The sequence below is a fragment of the Phaseolus vulgaris genome, chromosome 8 (genome assembly GCF_051622355.1).
Source record: "Phaseolus vulgaris cultivar YP4 chromosome 8, ASM5162235v1, whole genome shotgun sequence".
Taxonomy (NCBI): domain Eukaryota; kingdom Viridiplantae; phylum Streptophyta; class Magnoliopsida; order Fabales; family Fabaceae; genus Phaseolus; species Phaseolus vulgaris.
Genome location: NC_143505.1, coordinates 26,181,461 through 26,200,032, shown reverse-complemented (window position 1 = coordinate 26,200,032; position 18,572 = coordinate 26,181,461).

The following is an 18,572-nucleotide window of genomic DNA, read 5'->3' as shown; positions in this document are numbered from 1 at the left end:
TTAGGCAGGCGGTTGTATTCCCGGCGTGCTGGATGCTGGCGTCCCTGGCCCCTCCCCTTGTTCCTCCTATCATAAGGATGGCGAGTCCTCTGGTCCTTCCTGGCCGCCGCCGCTGTTTCCAGCACCCTTTGCGGCTGGATCATGGTCTGGGCGCGTGGCCTAGCGGGAGCCACGCTCCCTCTCTTCTCAGCGACCTCACTCTCGTCGGCGATGTGAGCCACCGCAAGTCGCCTGACCTCAGCAAACGCTGCAGGGTGAGCCCTGATCAAGGCCTCGCAGAATGGTCCTGGCAGCACGCCCTTCTTGAATGCATAGACCAGCATTTCTTCATCTTTGGCCGGCGATCTGACCATCTGCGCTCCAAAGCGATTCAGGTAGTCTCTTAGGGACTCTCCCTGGTACTGCCTTATATCAAACAAATCATAAGACACCCTGGGCGGTGCCTTGTTCACGATGTACTGCTCGACGAAGACCTTCGAGAACTGCTGAAAATTGGTTATGTGACCGTCAGGTAGGCTCACAAACCACTCCAACGCCGTTCCCTGGAGCGTTCTCACGAACATCTTGCAATACACGGCGTCTGACCCTCCCAACAGCATCATCTGCGTATGGAACGTGGTTAGATGAGCCTCTGGATCCTCCACGCCGGTAAAGACAGCCTTGACAGGGACCACGCTCGTAGGAATAGGCGTGTCAGTAATCGCCTGAGCGAAAGGCATAGGAAAAACACGAGGTGGCGACGACGGCGCGACCTCTTCAGCAATAGGACGCCCTTGCTGCTCCTGAAGAGCTTGACGCAGCTCCTCGGTCACCTTGGTTAGCTCATCGTTCCTGGCCCGAGAGGCGGCTAGGTCCTCATGCATTCGCGCCTGCTCTATGCGCGAGGCTTCCACAGTCGCCTGCAACGAGCGCATAATATCTACCATCTGCACCATGGTCATGGCGGCGTCGCCTTCAGCAGCGACATGCGCCACGGGGCTTGAACGATTGCTTCTCATTTTTCTCATGAACTTCAGCGAATCACAAAATGCAGCGAGCAACACTTACTTCAGCTACGATCGACTCAGCGATCAATCGGAAAAACTGTGCGAAACTCCGCAAGAAAATTCAAGAACACCGCAACCTCTAGAGAAACCACTGCTCTTCCCACGGATGACTAATCGAGCGAAAGAACTCAACTTCCCCGAACAAATTACGCGTAAACAGCAGGAAAACCTCCCTTCTCCGATCGAAAACCCAAACGAACGGTACAAAACGCGAATTCACCGAACAAACTTCAAACAAACAGCGAACGATGGTTGCACCAGCACACAACCACGCAGAAAACTTCGAAAACCTTCAAGAACTCACGCTGTGGATGGGAGCAAGTTTTACACGGCCCCACAGTGGGCGCCTGATGATCCTGCCTGTTGACCGGAACGCTGGAAACTGCCTCGTCAAGGGATCGACGTGCGCACCGCTTCAAACCTCCGTTCCTCTTCGAGATCCACCTCAAGAACCTGCAAGGGAACAGAACGGCGCCGCTGCGGCCGATCGCACTCCAACGCCCAAGTCAGTGACCGAATCACCAAATACTAAGAGAACAGGAACCGTGCAAATTCTCTCTCACAGTGTGCTCTAGAACTCGCAAACGTAAAGAGTGTAATCTGAACGTGCGTGCCTCAGAAAGTTCGTTGAGAACTCTTATATACGTGGTTACTTTCTCTCTCCTAGCAGTTACAGACTTGGACACGTGGCTCGCATCTAGTCGTACACGTGCCTTCATCTGGAGCCTCCTTGACTTGGGCGCTGCTTCTACTCTCGTTTTGCCAAGTTACTTATGCATGGTACTGCCCAGTGCATAGCTAACTTGGGAGTGCGATCTTTACTAGAACTGGCGAGTTAGGGTGCCCTCGTACACCTTCCCTGTGGTCTCGCTGGCCGCCTTCATAATCTGCACCACCTTCTTTTATGGCGATGTGCTTGCTCTGGCGATCTCCAATCACTAGGTCGCCTGATTTTACATCTGGCGACTTCATCTTTAACCGGGTGATCGCCGGTTCTGGTATGCTGGAGATCGGAACACCCCCACTTAATAACTGGCGACTTCACGAGCCCCCCGACTTCCTTCCCTTCTGCCAACCTGGCGCCTTGTCAACACGCCTATACTGTAGCTAAATGCCACGTCATCACTTCCGACTACCAGGGCGGTACAGTTTCAAGCAATGAATAGACCTTAGGTTTTAAAAGAAGTATTAAACATATCAAAATACAATTTGAACACATGAAATGGTTTTTCAAGGGTGTATCCTAGGTGTTTGAATCAATTAATAGACCTTAGAACATACGAAAACACAATTTTAACACATGAGATTGTTTTTCAACGATATTCATAAGTGTTTCAACCAACTAATAGACTAAGATTGTGAAAGAAATATTGAACATATCAAAACACAATTTGAACACATGGAATTGGTTTTCAAAGATATCATAAGTGTTTTCAATCAATTAATAGTGTACCGTCCTAGTAGTCGGAAGTGATGACGTGGCACCAAGCTACAGTGTAGGCGTGTTGACAAGGCGCCAGGTTGGCAGAAGAGGAGGAAGTCGGGGGGCTCGTGGAGTCGCCAGTTATTAAGTTGGCGTGCTCCGATATCCAGCGTACCAGGACCGGCGATCATCGGGTTAAAGATGAAGTCGCCAGATGTAAACCCAGGCGACCAAGTGATTGGAGATCGCCAGAGCAAGCACATCGCCAGATATGAAGGTGGTGCAGATTATGAAGGCGGCCGGCGAGACCACAGGGAAGGTGTACGAGAGCACCCTAACTCGCCAATTCCAGTAGAGATCGCGCTCCCAAGTTAGCTATGCACTGGGTAGTACCATGCATAAATAACTTAGCCAAGAGGAGAGTCAGAAGCAGCGCCCAAGTCAAGGAGGCTCCAGATGATGGCACGTGTACGACTGGATGCGATCCACGTGTCCAGGTCTGTAACTGCCAGGAGAGAGAAAGTGACCAGGTATATAAGAGTTCTAAACGAACTTTCTGAGGTACACGCATTCAGATTATACTCTTTACGCTTGCGAGTTCTGGAGCTTACTGTGAGAGAGAACATTGCACGGTACCTTGAGATTTCTTGAGTGTTCTTGCTCTTAGTATTTGGTGGTTCGGTCACTGACTTGGGCGTTGGAGTGCGATCGGGGCGATAAGAACATTGCACGCTCTGTTCTTTTGCAGGTTCTTGAGATGGATCTTGAAGAAGGGCGGAGGTTTGAAGCGGTGCACACGTCGATCCTTTGACGAGGCAGGTTCCAACGTTCTGGTCAACAGGCAGGATCATCAGGCGCCCACCGTGGGGCCGTGTAAAACCTGTTCCCATCCGCAGCGTGAGTTCTTGGAGGTTTTCGTGATTTTCTGCGTGGTTGTGTGCTGGTGCAACCATCGTTCGCTGTTCGCTTGAGATTTGTTCGGTGTTTTCGCATTTTCCACCGTTCGTTTGGATTTTTGTTCGGTGAAGTGAGTTTTTCTGCTGTTTACGCGTGATTTGTTCGGTGGAGTTTGAGTTCCTTCGCTCGTTTGGTTATCCGTGGGAGAAGCGGTGGTTTCTGGCGGAGTTGTAGGTTTCTTTGGAGGTTCGCGGTGTTCTTGAGTTTCTTGCAGAGTTTCGCGCAGTTTGTTCCGATTGATCGCTGAATCGATCGTAGCTGAAGTAGGTGTTGTTCGCTGCATTCTGTGATTCGCCGAGTTTCATGAGAAAAATGAGAAGCAATCGTTCAAGTCCAGTTGCGCCCGTCGCTGCTGAAGGCGCCGCCGCCATGACCATGGCGTAGATGGTAGAGATTATGCGCTTGTTGCAGGCAACTGTGGAAGCCTCGCGCATAGAACAGGCGAGAATGCATGAGGACCTGACCGCCTCTCGGGCCAGGAATGATGAGCTTAGCAAGGTGACTGAGGAGCTGCGTCAAGCTCTTCAGGAGCAGCAAGGGCGTTCTGTTGCTGAAGAGGTCGCGCCGTCGTCGCCACCTCGTGTTTTTCCTATGCCTTTCGATCAGGCGATTACTGACACGCCTATTCCTACGAGTGTGGTTCCTGTTAAGGCTGTTTTCACCGGTGATCCTGCCTGTTGACCGGAGCGCTGGAGAATGCCTCGTCAAAGGATCGACGTGCGCGCCGCTTCCCACTTCCGTTCCTCCTCTGGATCTATCTCAAGAACCTGCAAAGAAACGATACGGCGCCGCTGCGGCCGATCGCACTCCGACGCTCAAGTCAGTGACGGTATCACCAAATACGAAGAACTGGAACCGTGCAAATCTCTCTCACAAACAGCTCTGTCACTCGCAAGCGTAAAGTGTATGAACTGAACGTGCGTACCTTAGAAAATCTGTTAGGAACTCTTATATACCTGGTGGTTTTCTCTCCCCTGGCAGTTACAGACTTGGACACGTGGCTCGTATCCAACCGTACACGTGCCATCATCTGGAGGCTCCCTGACTTGGCGCTACTTCTACTCTCATTTTGGCTAAGTTACTTATGCATGGTGCTGCCCAGTGCATAGCTAACTCAGGAGTGCGATCTCTACTGAAACTGGCGAGGTAGGGCCTTCATACACCTTCCCTGTGGTCTCGCCGGCCGCCTTCATAATCTGCTTCTCTTTTAACTTCGGCGATGTGCTTGTTCTGGCGATCTCCGACTGCCTGGTCGCCTGAGTCTGCATCTGGCGACTTCGTCCTCAACATGGCGATCGCCTATTCTGGTAAGCTGGAGATCGGAACACGCCAACTTAACTATCGGCGACTACACGTGCCTCCTGACTTCCTTCCCAACTGTCAACCTGGCGCCTTGTCAACACGCCTACACTGTAACAGGATGCCACGTCATCGCATCCGACCATCAGGGCGGTACACAAGCCCCCCAGTCTTTTAGCGAAGACTTGTCTAGCGAAAAGACTGAAAAAGCCTTCGTTAACACCGGTCTACGTGGCATGGGCGCAGAATTCCAAGCGATAGTACTTTCTGCTGCTCTGACGCTCCACCAAACCCTTCGCGCATCGTTCGACACGTGGATTCATCAACGGCTCTCTCCATCTGTCGTTAGCGCTTCCAAACTTATTTCGAAAACCCTTAAACCCCTTACGCTCCTACTGTTCCATCACCTTCCTCACACTTGCGTACGCTCTTATTTCCTTCTGCGAAAACTCTCGACATTCCTCGACGCTCCAGATCACCACCTCCTTTCAACGTTCTCCTGATTATCGAAAGGTAATTACTTTCCTTCATCTGGTGGGTTTCCTTGCATTTTCACCGATTGGCATCATCCTGTAACTGTCTGATGCATACGCTGTGGGCTGCTTTCCATTTCTCCTTCTGCGTAACTTAGGGCTTTGTCGATCGTCGCAACGAACTCACATTCGTTCGTCTTTCACCTTCCCTCTCTGATTGAGTCGGCCTCTGTAACCCTCCTGATTATTTTTCCTTTCCTCTTCGTTTGCAGTTTGCTATCATGACTCGCACGAAGATCACCCCGAACCCCCCTCCATCAGCGCGAAACCCTCCTTCACAAGCACACGACCCCACGCAAGTTCGTGGCGCTCCCTCTTCGCAGGCTGTGAGGCCTGCGCCTTCTCAAACCGCTCTGACCCAGGCGACTCCACCAAACGCTGGAGGAGCCCCCATCCCTCTGCCAGACTTCAAGGTTTTATACTCATGGGCTAGCTCAACCCTCTTAAAGGAAACGTCGTCGGTGAACACCGCGGGAGCGGTTCTGCGATTGACCAATGGGGACGAGGCCCACCAATCATTCCACAAGGAGCACGATGAGAGAATGATGGTGCTGCCTTGCCCCGCCACTCTGCCAGTGTGCGCCGATGATAAAGTGAGCGCCGACGGGCCCTTCTGCTTCGTCTACACCACTTTCTTCAAGAAGGTCAAACTCAGGTTCCCTCTCACTCGATTTGAGAGGGAACTCTTAACCGAGCTCAATATCGCTGCCGCCCAGCTTCACCCCAACAGCTGGGCGTTTGTCCGAGCCTTCGAGATAACATGTGCCCACCTGGGGCTGCCCGCGTCAGTGGACGTATTTTTATTTCTGTTTGAGGCCAAACACCCAGGAGATCGCCTGTGGGTCAGCCTGAACGCCATTGCTGGGAGGTCCATCTTCACCATCTTCCAGCAGTCGTACAAGGATTGGAAGGGGAAGTTCATCCAGGTTCGCGCAAATGACAAAGACCCTTCCCTTCTCGACGGTTTCCCCTTGTACTGGGTGGACAAGGGGAAAAAGGAGTCCAAGAGCTGCTTCAGGAGGCCCAGAAGTCCTGATAGCATGGGAGCTTTGGATCGAGACCTTTGCCTATTCTGGAAGAGGGTGGCAGATGCCCACATAACATTCTTGACCCCCACCCTGATTTCCTTCGAGTTCTTTGAGGACCAGTTGGAATTCCAAATAGGTTAGGACGCTATACCCTTGTCTTAACATTGCTTCTGATATTGTTTCTGGGCGTCTTGTGCGACACACACAAGACCTTGGTTTTATCTTTTCTGCATATGCCTGCTTTTGCTGTTTCATTGCCTTGTACACTTACTCCATTCTCCTTTGAGCTAACTTATGCACTTTCATTTTACGCAGACACCATGTTGGGTAAGAATATGCTCGCTGACTTGAAGGCGCTCGCCCGCAACCACGGGTTGGCGAGCGGTTCCCAGACTGTGCCCAACTCGGCGGTCGAGAAGGCCATCATTCATGGGCGATCACCGCCTAAGGAGCCCACGCAACGAAAGAAACTGGTCCTGAAGAGGCCAAAACGGAAGGCCCCCCAAGTTGTCCAAGAGGATGAGGAAGAGGACGACGAGGTCACTGAGGATGGCCTCGTTACAAAGAGGACAAGGGTGGCACCACCTTCTCCACCTGCCCCACCCCCTCTTCCAGCTTCAACACCACCGTCAACACCTGCCCCTCCTCCCTCATCGCCAACGCCACGAGCTCCTTCACCACCAGTCCAAGCAGTTCCATTGGCCACTGCGCCACCTGCAACTGAGGCCCCGGAGCCAAACTTCTTAGAGGACCCCCCAAGCGCCTCTACACCACATATATCAGCAGGAGGGGGCCCTCCTTCCAACACTTCAGCTGCAGGAATCATTCCAATCGGGGATGAGGTCGCTCACACCTCTCCAATCCTAATCACCGAGTCCCCGATTGCGTCGCCGCGCCAAGAAGCAACCACCGAAAATATTGTTAAGGAAGGCGGCGACGAGAACCCTCAACAAGCCCCCCTGGCGCCTCTCCAAGCTGCAAATCTATCCCTCGAGGTCACGAGGATGTGGGAACCCCTGACTGCTAAACTCAAAACCATTGCAGAGGATATCCCATCAATCATAACGAGAGCTGTGGAGAGCTCCACCAGGCGGCTACAGGATGATATCTACAACCTCAAGACCAAGAACAGCACAATGAAGGTCGAGGTGGAGAAGGTGTCATTCAGCCTAACGCTCGCGGAAATGGAACATTCTCGAGTAGAGGATGCCCTAAACACCGAGCTTAGGCTTGCGCGCAAGGAAGCTGTCGACCTTCGCCGCAAAGTCCATGAACTTGCCCAAGAAAAAGTCGAACTTGAAAGCAGAATCGTGCCTCTACGTACCAAGGCGAGCGACCTGGAGGCTCAAATTCAAGCCAATGCCGATAAGGTACAGAAGCTGGAGCGAAGGTCGATCGACCGCGAGAAGCTACTTGGGCAAGTAGAGAAAGCAAGAGACGACGCCATGGCTGATCTCTCCGAGGCAAACAAAGAGAAAGTGAAGATGGCTGCCGAGTTGGCCCAAGCTCAAACAGAATCCAAGAAGGTGGCTGACGACCTTCTTCAAGCTCAAGAGACCAACAAACAACTCCGAAAACAGGTCGAAGAGCTGGAGCAGCAGAACAAGGAGCTTAAGCAGCAGGTTGAAGGATTTCAAAAGCAAATCGAAGAACTTAAGCTAAGCTCCGCTCAGATTCTGGTTGCCGGGTTTGATGCCGCTCGAGAACAGTTCGCATGCCTATTCCCTGATCTCGACCTCAGCATGGTGTCATTAAACAATGAAGTAGTAGATGGAAAGGTCGTTCCCGCCGAAGGCTCAACCAATTCCACCCCATCTGCTTCTTTATAAATTCACCTATATTTGCCTTGTAAAAAACTCTTGCACACGTATTTTGAACAGCTTCTTATTTTAATGGCGAGACTTGGACATTTCTTCTGACTCCTTTTGAGTGCTTTACTTTCTTTGTATGTTTAACTCTGCTGCGTTTAACTTAGCGATTTTGCAAACATGACCTTTGGCGTAACTGCTTCGAGCCGATTCAAACTTAAGCAATAATCGCTTTAAACAACTTGTACCCCTGAGGCACTAACCTGATCGTAAGAAAAGTTCCAAGCAACGAACTGTGATTCAAACATCGGTTCAAACAACGTCCCACTCGACCCGCTTTATCAAACAAGTCTTTCAACCTTCTCACCGTGTTTGAACTTTTCGCGATCACCTAGACCTCTCGGTAACGCCAGCTTTTCTTAGCCTCAGGCTTTGGCAGTCATTTCTTTATCTGGGGCAGAAATGCCCTTTGGGATCTTCCTTTACCTCCCTGGACCCCAGAGCTAGAGACTGGCTGGCCAGGCGTTCTCTTCGAACCTACCTTAGCCACCCTTCAAGCTTCTTCCACCCTCTTCGCCATACCTGAACTCGTTCAAGACGAGAAGGATTTTATCTTGCCTATACTCGCGCACAAGCGAGAAGGTCTTTTAACTCGCCTGAACTCGCTCATCGGCGAGAAGGACTTTTACTCGCCTGAACTCGCTCATCGGCGAGAAGGACTTTAAATGGCCTTAACTCGCTCGACGGCGAGAAGGACTTTGTCTGGTGCCTCAACTTGCCCAGGGTGTACATCTCCTCCCCCCTGGATGCACTGAGGACCTTTTCTTTCTCACGCCTGCACTCGCTCGACGGCGAGGAGGTCTTTGATGGGCCTTAGTTCGCACAACGGCGATAAGGACTTTATCCGGTGCCTCAACTTGCCCAGGGCGTACATCTCCTCCCCCCTGGATGCACTGAGGACCTTTCTCGCCTGCGCCCGCACAACGGCGAGGAGGTCTTTAACTTGCCTCTACGTTGCCCCGGGAGTTACATCTTCTCGCTCCCAGAAACACGGAGGACCTTTCCTCTTTCTTGCCTGCACTCGCTCGACGGCGAGGAGGTCTTTCATCTGGTGCCTCCGATCGCCGATAAACGATGAGGACTTAACAACTTAACTGGTGCCTCTAATCGCCGAAAAACGATGAGGACTTTAAAAACTTAACTGGTGCCTCTAATCGCCGAAAAACGATGAGGACTTTAAAACTTTAGAAAACACGCGACATATCTTTTCGTGCCTTAAATCATGTACGAATGACAAGGTCTTTCTTCGAAACTTTTGGAAATAACACATACGCAATCTGAAAACACCTTATACTTTCGAAAACTCTTCTTTTATTGGGTGGCCTCATTAAAAACCCTCCTTAGGGAAAAAGAGTGCCCCCTTGAAACTGTTTTAACAGAGACATTGCAATGTAATATTTGTGTTTGTCTTTACTTACAAAGCTCTTAGCTATAGTACAACTTCAGGTGTGTGGCGTTCCAGGTACGAGGGATCGCCCCCCTTCCAACGTCTCCAAGCGATAGGCTCCGTTCCCGAGTGCCTCGGTTATTCTGAACGGTCCAGTCCACTTGGGTGACAGTTTATTCTCCATCTCGTACTGGTGGGCCTTTCTCATCACCAGATTGCCTTCTCTAAACTGCCTTGGCATCACCTTTGAGTTGTACCTTCGCTCGACCCTTCTCTTCACCGCCTCAGGCTTCAGCCTTGCCTCCTCCCTGACTTCGTCCAGCAGATCCAGGTTCAGTCTTCTCTCTTCATTCGAGTCTTCCTCTACAAAGTTCTGGAATCTCGGCGAGCTCTCCTGAATCTCGACTGGAATCATGGCATCACACCCATAGACCAAGCTAAACGGGGTCTCATGGGTTCCTGACTGCTCGGTGGTGTGGTACGCCCAAACTATTCGGGGTACCTCCTCAGCCCAACTTCCCTTGGCTTTCTCGAGCCTTCTCTTCAAACCTCTCAGCAACACCCGGTTAGCTGATTCCACCTGGCCATTAGTCTGAGGGTGCTCGACGGATGCAAACACTTGCTGAATTCCGACCCTTTCGCAAAGCTTCTTCAACAGGTGGCTCGCAAACTGAGTCCCATTATCCGATACCAGGCGCTTAGGCACTCCAAACCGGCACACAATATTCTTCCATACAAAGCCTTCGATCTTGTGCGCGGTGATCTGGGCCACTGGTTCTGCTTCAATCCACTTGGTGAAATACTCAATCGCCACCACCAAGTACTTCATCTGCCTGATCGCCAGTGGAAAAGGTCCCAGGATGTCGATTCCCCAAGTATGAAACGGCCAAGGGCTATAGATCGACTTCAACTCCTCGGGAGGTGCCTTGTGCCAATCGGCGTGCTGCTGGCATTGTTTGCAGCACTGGGCGTACTTCTTGCAATCTTCTCTCATGGATGGCCAATAGTAGCCTGCACGGAGAGTCCTCGCGGCCAGAGCTCGACCCCCGACGTGACTTCCACATATTCCTTCGTGGAGCTCTGCCATAATCCTCGTGCACTTCTCGCCGTGTATACATTCCAGGAGTGGGTGAGTGAATCCAAACCTGTACAGATCGCCATCAATCAATGTATACTTGCTGGAATTTTTCTTTACCTTCCTAGCTTCTGTTGGATCTAGCGGGAGGAGGCCATCCGCCAGGCACCGCTTGTACTGTGTTATCCAAGTGTCTGGCTCGTGGGTGGCACAGACATGCATCACGTCCACTTTCTCTCCTCGACATGCTCTAATTCTCGGCGATCTCAGAGTTTCTTGCGTCAAAGACTTATGGCTTCTCGCTGCTCTCTCCGTCGACCTGCTTATCTGAAGGACCAGGTGATCTGCCACAAATGCCCTCGGCGTCTTCAAAGTTTCTTGAATCACTGTCCTCTGCCTACCCCCCTTGCCTGAGCTGGCGAGCTTAGCAAGCAAGTCAGCTCGGGCATTCTGTTCTCGGGGCACATGCACCACTTCAAAAGAGGCAAAGGAACTCTTCAATTCCTGCACATACGCCAAGTAAGCCGCCATTTGTGGATCTTTAGCCTGGAACTCGCCTGTTACTTGCCCTGTGACTAGCAGCGAGTCACTCTTAGCCATCAGCACTCTGGCTCCCATTTCCTTAGCCAGCAGAATCCCGGCGATCAGCGCCTCATACTCTGCTTGATTGTTGCTGGCTTTGAAGGCGAATCTCAACGATTGTTCGATCAGCACGCCGTTGCGTCCTTCCAATATGACTCCAGCACCGCTACCCTGCTGGTTTGACAATCCATCCACCGAGAGTACCCAACGGAAATCGTCTCCTTCAACCCGCGTCGCCTCTGAAGAGAGCTCGACTACAAAATCTGCAAAGATTTGCCCTTTGATCGGGCCTCGAGGCTCATATTTAATGTCAAACTCTGACAACTCCACTGCCCACTTCACCATTCTTCCTGCAACGTCAGGCTTCTTCAAGACCTTCTGGATGGGCAGGTCAGTCATCACCAGTATCGTGAAGCTGTGGAAGTAGTGGCGCAACCTCCTCGCCGAAAACACCACCGCCAGCGCAGCCTTCTCCAGGGCCTGATGATGGCATTTCATGTGTTCTTCTTGAATCAAAGTAGTAAAATGGATGCGGAAGCAATGGGTGAGTGAAACAAAGCCCTCCTAGGAGTTGTGATGGCTTTGAAGGTGCATGATGAGTATGAATTAGGGAGGTTCGGCCAGCTCTATGAAGAAAGGTGAAGGGAGTGAAGTTTATAGCCTAGATTTCTAGGAGAAGTATAGCTAGTGCACAAAATGGGCAGCATAACAATACTCAAATAAACTTGAAAAATACAAAGAGATAGCCTTCCTATTTATAGGCTATTTGGGCTTAAATGTTAAGCTACATTTCTAAGGAAAAGAAAACCAAAATGAAATCTAAATCCTAAGCCATGTGCCATGCAATGACCGGCCACACAACCCTAGGTTCTAGAAGGTTTCCTTCACAAAGTTCTTTCTACACTACCTATCTTACTAAGTACCCCTAATGGGCCTTTTATGCAACAAAGCCTCTTCTCTCCCAAACCGTAGCTTTGGCCCTTGTGTGTGTGAAGCTAGACGGTCTAGGACTCTTCATAGATGCTCCTCATGTAGCCTTGGCCTAGACGCTCCTCATCATGGCTAGACACTCCCTTTGTGAGGCTAGACGCTCCTTGTGAGGCTAGACGCTCCTTTTGGAAGGCTAGACGGTCTTGGTCTTGGAAGCTTGGCTTTCATAGTGTGGTGAGCTTGGGCCTTCCTCCATCATCCCCTCCCTCTTGAAAAGGATTTGTCCTCAAATCCAAGGCTTTGCTTAGGGGGTGGTTGTGGCTGGATGGTGTCCATCATCTCCTCCGGCTTGAGAAGATCTATCCTCAGATTTGCATTCTTGATCTCGGATAGCAGCCTCTTGCTTCGTCAAGATGTGTCCTCCCGGATCAAATGTCAATCTATGTGACCCTTGAAACAAAGCAAAGGAGTGAGGGTGATCTTTTGAAAAACAAATAAATGTGGGAAGTTGCCATTTTTGTTTTTCTCTTGTTGTGGCCAACTTCTCACAATACCTCCCTTTTGAGGGTTGTAGGTGCCCTCTAATCCTCTTATGTTTTCTAAAATTTTCAAAAGGAGTTACTTTTCCCTTAGGCATAATCTTTTTAAGACAGAGTAACAACTTTATAAAGGCAAGAGGACATAGAACACATACAACTTCGAATGGAGAAATATGAGTAATTTTGTGGATTACTCCTTTGTATGCATGCTTATAAGGGAAAGGATTCTTATCCCAAGATTTGTGAGTGTCTCTCATGATTTCGTGAAACATAGAAGAAAGAGCTATGTTTTCAAATTTTGGAGCTCTATCTATTATGTTGAAAAATAAATCATGGAGGCTTGTCACATTTCTTAGAAAGAGGTTATCCACATCCTTAAAGAAAGAAAAACCCTTTGTTGTCCTAGGAAGCGCCAAAATGGAATGTGTGTCTTCCCAAAGATCTTTTACAAAAGGTGAAGGAGGATAGAGTTCGTGGGACGTTGCTTTAGGTGTAGTTTGAAAACAAGGGTTGTACCTAAAGTAATGTCTTTGAACTTTGTTGCTCATGGGTGACAAAAGTTTTCCTCTTAAAAGCTCTAGATTTTGGTCAACTCTCTTTTGCCCCATGAGTTCTCCTTCTTGATCTATGCAAGCTTCTTTTAAAGACTTTTCTTTTGTGCTCATGCTTGCAGGTGTTCCTTTACAAAAAGGAAGGCTAGGTTGTTCAACAAGAAGCATGTTTGTAATGGTATTTTCAAGGTGCTTGTCTTGTTGGATGACCTTGTGGGAAGGAACACTATTCTCCCACGCCTTTTGTTTCCCAAAATTTTGTTCTTTTTCTATTTTTTCTTCATCCCTTTTGTGTTTCATTTGCATTTGGTCTTTTACCACTTGGGAATGTGGTAAAGGGCTAAGTACAAACCTTTTATGCTTGTGGATGAAAGAAATCTCGTTAGTTAGACCATTATGCGTGGTTTTCTTATCAAATTGCCATGGTCTACCTAATAAGATGTGGCAAGCTTCCATAGGTACTACATCACATAAAACATTGTCTTTGTAGTTGCCTATAGAAAACTCGATCTCCACTTGTTTGTCTACACGTAGTTCTCCATCCTCATTGATCCATTGTAAATTGTAAGGTTTTGGATGAGGAACTACTTGTAGTTTTAATTTTTCAATCAATCTAGTGCTACAACAATTGCAACATGACCCACCATCCACAATAAGAGAGCATATATTTTCTAAAACATTGCATCTAGTATGAAAAATGTTCTCTCGTTGTGTTTCAATGGATGCACTAGGTTGATTGTGGAGGATTCTTTGAATCATCAATAAGTCCCCCTCCAAAGGATTTATCCTTTCTCCTTCCCCTTTTTCTTGGGTACTAGGTTCATCTTCACCACTTGTGTATTCATTTTCTCCTTTTAAAAACAAAACTCTTTGGTTTGGACATTGTGCTTGCACATGCCCTCTTCCAAAACATTTAAAACATTTGGTGTCCCTAGTACGGATGTATGGGGTGGAGGCATCTTTCACTAAGGGTTTGGTAGTCTCTTTGGATTCGTCTCTAGGTGTACTACTCTCCCTTTTAAAGTCTTTCTTGGGATAAGAGTTGGAGTAAGAACCTACCCTTTGACTTGAAGTTTTGCGCAAATTTTGTTGTTCAACTTTAATGCAAAGTTGAACCAAATCATTCAAGTCTTGATAGGGTAATAGTTCTACTCTATCTCTTATCTCAAGTGATAGGCCACTAAGGAACCTAGATATGGTGGTTTCCTCCTCTTCTCTAATGGAGGCTCTCATCATGTAGAGCTCCATCTTTTGTCTATACTCTTCTACGCTCATATTCTTTTGTTGGAGTCTTTGGAGCTTGTCCATCAACTCCCTATGGTAGTAAGAAGGTATATGTCGACGTCTTAGGGCTCCCCTAAGGTCATTCCAATATTCTATGGGAGGTTCCCTATGAAGACGTCGGTCTCTCTCTAAAGAGGTCCACCAAAACATAGCATTTCCTTGGAAACTAAGGGTGGTTAAGGGTACCTTACGTTCCTCACTTACCCTATGGCAAGCAAAGAGTTGCTCTACCTTCATCTCCCAATCTAGATATACTTCTACATTTTCCTTTCCATGAAAATGAGGTAGGTCTACTCTTGTTTCCCTTGGCACCTCTTGTTCCCTTTGCCTAGTTCTTCTAGGGGGTGGTTGGTAATAATCATTGATTCTACGGCTTCCCTCCCCTAGAGATTCAATACTTTGCGAATGGGATGCATGAGTTTTTTTTTATTTTTGTGATTTTTGTGACTTCTCTTCTTGAGCTTTAGCCAACTCATTGATTTTGTTCTCATTCTCCAATTGTCTAAAAGAGATCAATTGTACCGCTTGGGATACTTCTTTTAAAAGAGTTTTCAAAGATTTTACTTCACTTTCTATAGACTTTGGAGAGTGAGAAGAAGAAGACATGGCTAAAACTTTGTGTATATAGGTGTTTTACTTGGAGAAAGTTTAGGAAAGTTAGAGAAGGGAGTTTTCCAGGTAAGGGAGGTGAGTCACAATGGACTACTTAAGTACCAAGCCTTTTCCTTGCCAAAAACTTTTCCTCCAATGACTTCACACAAAATTTTCTCTTAGTAGAACACTTAGAACACAAGAAGTTGAGAAATCAAAAAGCAAGAAAACTTATGTAAGCTAGATATGCAGCAAACTAGTCGGTATAGCACAAATTTAAACAATACTAAACATGCAAAACGTTTCTACCAAAACAAAAGAAATACAAGTTCAAACAAGCAACAAATTACTAAGCAAAATAACTATGCTATTCGGCCCTAGGTGAGGCTTCTTGGACACTTTGAGCCCTTGAAGACACACTCACCGTCTAAAACGTAATTTAAAAGAGGTAATTAACAATAATCCAAGTTGTAAAGGAGATAAGAAAACCCCCTTTGTTGTTCCTCTTTTTGGTTAGTGCACTTTCTTTGTTGTCTTGATTGTTGATCTTCTAGGTGTTTGTAGTGTTTGTTTCAAGAAGCTTGTTTCGGCCTTAGCTTGACTCCTCCTTAGAAAGTTGGCTTTAATTCTCCAATTTCCAGCACCTATTCACAAAGGCTTAACCTTAAACCAAGTCAATTTCCATGCACATAAGCACCAAGAGAGAATTAATTTCCAGCACCCACAAAAGAGAGGTCAAGAAACAAAAGCAAGAAACAAATTTAATTGAAAGAAAACAGTACCACCAAAAGGATTTATAATATGACAACTTAGAAAGAGATTCAAGGAATTAAAGCAAACAATTAAAGGTACTCAATAAAAGTTGGCACACAAAAGGAATTCCTAAAGAAAAGCACTAGATTAGATGACCAAATAAAAAAAACAGCACCACTGGAAAATGTTGTGGGCCAGAAAACAGTTTTGTTCCCCGATTTATGCTGAGCTGTAATTGTAAGATTTGTTTCTGAAATTTGGATACAAGAAAATTCAGGATCTTTGCTAAATTTTGGCTTTGGAATCACCTAAAACGCATGCACCATTTTTTTTTAATAATTTTTGCAAATTTGGTGTGCAGTTAGGCCAGCTGTAACGCTCAAGATTCGCACTCTGATTTTGTGAGATTTATCATTTTTTTTCTGTTGCTCCTTTTGACCTCATTCTTTTTTTGTCTTTTCTATAACACCTTAAACTTGCATTTTCCAGAAATTCAGAATTTTCCTATGGGTGGAAAATTTTTTATAAACAAAACAGCCCAGAACAGAGAGGTGTTACAGGGGAAAACTGGAAAAACTGGAAGAAAACAGCAAGATAACCAAATTAACACAATGGAAAATGTGAGAATGGAAATTGTGTATGAACTAAGACACAATTATGAACTCAAACTAAAAATAAAAAGCATCAAAGGATCAAAATAACAGCAGATTATAGCAATATAAAGAGACCCAAAACAAGAAACAATCAAGCCAAAAAAAAATAGGACTACTAAGAATTGATGACAATATGGATGAACATGACTTGACAAAACATGTATAGATTCAGAAATTTAAAGACTCAAAGCATAATATGAAGCAAAATAATGAAAGCAATAAAGACTCAAAGCCTAAAACAAAAATAGCAACACAAAGGTGTATGGAATCCTATCACAAATTGCACAAGACTTGTTCAAGATCAAATGAACAAGAGTGCTTGGGTTGGATCTTCCACAAAGCACACCAAGAACAAATTAAAATATAAAAACAGCAAGACAAGTAAGGAATTGAAATGACAAAGATGAAATAAAGAAGAACTGAAATTAAAAAGACAAGCTACTCATCTTGAAGAACCAAAAGCTCTGATACCAAATGATGGCATTTCATGTGTTCTTCTTGAATCAAAGTAGTAAAATGGATGCGGAAGCAATGGGTGAGTGAAACAAAGCCCTCCTAGGAGTTGTGATGGCTTTGAAGGTGCATGATGAGTATGAATTAGAGAGGTTCAGCCAGCTCTATGAAGAAAGGTGAAGGGAGTGAAGTTTATAGCCTAGATTTCTAGGAGAAGTATAGCTAGTGCACAAAATGGGCAGCATAACAATACTCAAATAAACTTGAAAAATACAAAGAGATAGCCTTCCTATTTATAGGCTATTTGGGCTTAAATGTTAAGCTACATTTCTAAGGAAAAGAAAACCAAAATGAAATCTAAATCCTAAGCCATGTGCCATGCAATGACCGGCCACACAACCCTAGGTTCTAGAAGGTTTCCTTCACAAAGTTCTTTCTACACTACCTATCTTACTAAGTACCCCTAATGGGCCTTTTATGCAACAAAGCCTCTTCTCTCCCAAACCGTAGCTTTGGCCCTTGTGTGTGTGAAGCTAGACGGTCTAGGACTCTTCATAGATGCTCCTCATGTAGCCTTGGCCTAGACGCTCCTCATCATGGCTAGACACTCCCTTTGTGAGGCTAGACGCTCCTTGTGAGGCTAGACGCTCCTTTTGGAAGGCTAGACGGTCTTGGTCTTGGAAGCTTGGCTTTCATAGTGTGGTGAGCTTGGGCCTTCCTCCATCACCTGATACCTCGTTTCTGGGCCCTGCAACACTTTACTCACGAAATAAATAGGCTTCTGAGTCTGGTCTTGGTCCTGGGTGAGCACGGCACTCACCGCCCTCTCAGTCACCGCGATATACAATCTGAGAGGGGTTCCCGCCAGTGGTTTGCACAGAACCGGCGGGCTCGCCAAATATTCCTTCAGCTTGACGAAAGCTTCCTCGCACTCTTTCGTCCAAGCGAACTTGTTATTGCGCCGCAGACACTGGAAATAGGGATGCTCCTTTTCTCCGCTTGCTGACACGAAGCGGGATAGTGCTGCCATCCGACCTGTCAGCTGCTGGAAGGTGTATGAAGGCACCCTAACTCGCCAGTTCCAGTAGAGATCGCACTCCCAAGTTAGCTATGTACTGGGCAGTACCATGCATAGGTAACTTAGCAAAACGAGAGTAGAAGCAGCGCCCAAGTCAAGGAGGCTCCAGATGATGGCACGTGTACAGTTGGATGCGAGCCACGTGTCCAAGTCTGTAACTGCCAGGAGAGAGAAAGTAACCAGGTATATAAGAGTTCTCAACGAACTTTCTAAGGTACACACGTTCAGAATACATTCTTTACGCTTGCGAGTTATAGAGCTTACTGTGAGAGAGGATTTGCACGGTTCTTGTTCTCTTAGTATTTGGTGATTCAGTCACTGACTTGGGCGTTGGAGTGCGATCGGCCGCAGCGGCGCCGCTCTGTTTCTTTTGCAGGTTCTTGAGGTGGATCTCGTAGGGGAACGGAGGTTTGAAGCGGTGCACACGTCGATCCTTTGACGAGGCAGTTTCCAGCGTTCTGGTCAACAGGCAGGATCATCAGGCGCCCACCGTGGGGCCGTGTAAAACTTGCTCCCATCCACAGCGTGAGTTCTTGGAGGTT